The 3,390-nt window shown below is 46.0% G+C and overlaps 1 pseudogene across 1 annotated transcript in view; it reads left to right on the top strand.

Annotated features, from left to right (window-relative positions):
• Positions 1-772: 772 nt before the first annotated feature.
• LOC311248393 (steroid hormone receptor ERR2-like) overlaps positions 773-3,390 on the top strand; it is a 14,726-nt pseudogene continuing 12,108 nt past the window's right edge. Inside the window, exons 1-2 of the transcript in view lie at positions 773-924; positions 1,091-1,159. The product of the transcript in view is annotated as a steroid hormone receptor ERR2-like (transcript). The remainder of the gene's footprint in view (positions 925-1,090; positions 1,160-3,390) is intronic.

Raw genomic sequence — 3,390 nt, 5'->3', positions numbered from 1 at the left:
CCCCATCCCATTAGGCCTGATCTGTTATTTACTTTTGCTTGACTTGTTTAAGTCTAAATCTCTCTTGGCTCAGGGAGTGAGATGTAGCATATAGCGTAGGGAGTTCACCAGGCTTATTTGTTGATCTGGTATTGCGGTGGGGCTGTTTGCACGCCACTCAGTGACTCAGACATTCAACCAAGGCTGAGGATTGTCAGTCTGAGTTCATCTGTGCTCGCTAGCAAACACAAACACACACACACACACAGCCTGGGAGGGGGGGGGGGGGGGGGGGCAGTGGATTGAGATATGACTTCTCTCCAGTCCTAAATGTTCTATCAACACTCTCACTGCTTTCCCCAAGTCTCGCTCCAGCCCTTGCCATATTCCAAATGTCCAATTTCCCTTGGTGAAATAAGAGCGTTTTAATGTTATTGTTTTTTTTCCCCCTGTGTTTTTTCTTAGAGAGAGAAACAGAAGTTAGCCCACAATGATGAATTAGATTTCAATTTGTTTGACTTCATTCCCAGGCCGCTGCATTAGGAGTCAGCAAATGCCCATCTCTAAACATTCCATCTCATCCCCCCCTTTTTTTTCTTGGTTCTTATTAGGTTTCAGAAAACAAGCCGAGGGAATTGCATTAGTGTATCTTAAGTTAAAAGCTCTTTGCTCTTTGAACCAAGTGTTTCAGTGTTATTGGGTTAATCAGATTTTTGCTGTCTTCATGGAGATGCTATCGCGGGCTAGAGGCAGTGGTGGGTAACCAGAGCAGCCCTGCACAGACACTATCCAGATGGGATCAGCTTACGGTAATTTGGTTTCAGAATACATTAAAAGAAGAGGGTCCTGGCCGAGAACGGCCACCCTGCTATGAGCCAGGAGCCTCTGCAGCCGCAGCCCAGAGCCCACACAGCCCACAGCCCACGCCGACCGGCCAGCCCTGCTGTTTCACTGGTCCCCACGCCCAACCTTCCTCCTCCCCCCCCTGTCCCTCTGCACTCAGGAGGTGTCGCGGATGTGTGCATTTTTATTTATTCTTTATAAAGAAGACCTAATGTTTTTCAATTCAATTTGTCACCCCATTCTAAATGCATCTCCTTGTACCCAACAGGGCTTCGTTGTCCAATTCATTAGGGCGATTACTCAGTCCACTGGCCACATTGGAGCCCTCTCATTTCTGGTAAGCCCTGCATATGAGTATCAATTCTTTCACTGTTTGGTGGGGTTGTGGGTTTGTGGGTCGGGGGGGGGGGGGGGGGGGGGTGATGTCCCTCTCCGGGGCAATTGGGGATGCAGAGTGTATTGACACTCGCTGGCTGTCCACCATGCCACAGCTCTCTGTCTGTTTTTGTAGTCGTTAGCCGCTCGCGCCCACTTCAGAACCCCTTGATTCACCTCTTCACAGGCAGCGGCCCTCTCCCCTCTCTGGCTGTTATGCAGCTTTATTCCCCAGCTAATTAGTTGGGACAGAATGTAAGGACTCAAAGTGTAGCTGTACATGCACAGTATTGTGCCTGGTTCTGGTGCCAGCGACTTGGACTCATGAAACATACCAACGTGTACAAATATTTACATACCTATAGTTTATGATTAATTGCATTGCATTTTTTTCAAATCAACCACCATCGCATAAATCTGACGTCCGCTACAGCGCACATCTCCGCCGCGTGGTTAGTAATATTCTCGGCGAGTGTTGGGATGATTTCTCTGTTATTTATTTTGGACGAGGTGAGTCACGAGAAGCCATGTGACGTGTGCGTGGCCTTTCCAGTCGTCCGTGATTAGCTACCGTGTCACTTTGGCCGTTTCACGACATCCAGCCGCACTGAAACCGCCAACCATCACCGCACGCGTCCCTCGTGATTTTTTTCTTTCTTCTTTTTTCATCCACGGTAACCTTGGACACCTTCACCGCAGTGTGAGAATCTGTTTAAAAATAACCAGGTCCATTAGTCTAGGAGGATAATGCTAGCCTACGTGGGCTCTCATGCCCTTGTGGCAGCGGAGTGCTATCACTGACACAGTGCGTCAGCACTTCTTCCTGTTGCTCCAACACTGAAAGGGCCCCTCTTCATTTTACACGCACACGTGCGCATGCACACGCACGCACACACACACACACACGCACACACACACGCACACGCACGCTTTTGCAGGAAAGTATCAGAGAAGCTCAAAGAAATTCAATCAAGAGAAAAGCTGGCAACAAACTTGGTCAGATGTTTTTGAAAATATGAATGAAAATATGGATGAAACTATTTCAGCGAGTGAGATGATGATTTGATTGAACTATTTTAAATTTGAAGTTTGCTGTGTTTGTCTGTATTTCTGTATACTGTGCTCTGTGGATAAGAGGGGGGAATAATAATCATGTTGCTTTTTCGATTCTCTCCGTCCTAAATGTAATGTAGGGAAAATGCTAAGTCCGCTAATTCACACTTGGTAAGAAACATGACGTAGGGCGGCCGGCTATGCGGGCGTTTATCAGGGAATGCTATTGGTATTGAGCGGCCAGTTGTTTGAAGGTTATGTTTCGGAGCAGTAATTGAAATGCAAAATAACATTAGGATCGATGGTTAGCTCTGTTTATTTATGAAATCAATATTGAAACCATCTCGTCACAATAGCGGCTCTGATTCCCAGTGACAGCTCCACCACGTCCGCACTGTACGGGGCCCCATGTGCACGCCCCGGCGGCCATGACAGCTTTTAGACCAAGAACCGCCGGCCTCGTCACTCTCCGGCAAGGCACCGATCAAACGTTACAGGCTCTACTGTATATGTTGAAATAGACAGGATGGAGTATGGATTGCAAGCGTCAGGACGTCGGTGTGTCATCAAACGCTGAAGCCACTGTGGGTTAACAAGTACAGTTACAGTCAGGTGTTATCATAAGAAGTGTAATGATTGTGTGTGTGTGCGTCTGTGTGTGTGCGTCTGTGTGTGTGTGTTAGGGCTGGGCAATTATGCAATCTCATTTCTAAGTTATGACGATTTTTATTTATAAATATTTTTTATTTAAATTTTTTTTAACTTTTTAAATGATTTTATTGAAGAAATAAGAATCACGAGAGAATCGTGATCTCAATTCTTAGAGAGAAAAACCGTGATTCACATTTTAGCAAGAATCGCCCAGCCCTAGTGTGTGTACACAGGGCTGTCCCCGACTAAGGATTTGGATGGTCGACTAGGATTGGCCAAAATTTGCCGTTAGTCGACTATTGGTCGACTTAAAAAAAAATATTTTTTTTTTCTTTTTTTTTTCTTTTTTTTTTCATCCCATTTGGGCTGTGGGGGGTGCTTAATGTCTGAAGGAGTCGACTGACGGCTTCTTGTCCTCTGCAAAAGCATGCAATTGGTCCACTGATGGATACATCTTGATATTTGTCTAGTCTAGTGTGTTCATTAGAT

Source organism: Notolepis coatsorum (genome assembly GCF_963971535.1).
Source record: "Notolepis coatsorum genome assembly, contig: SCAFFOLD_3016, whole genome shotgun sequence".
In the NCBI taxonomy this organism is placed as follows: Eukaryota; Metazoa; Chordata; class Actinopteri; order Aulopiformes; family Paralepididae; genus Notolepis; species Notolepis coatsorum.
This window is presented reverse-complemented; position numbering and strand designations above follow the sequence as displayed.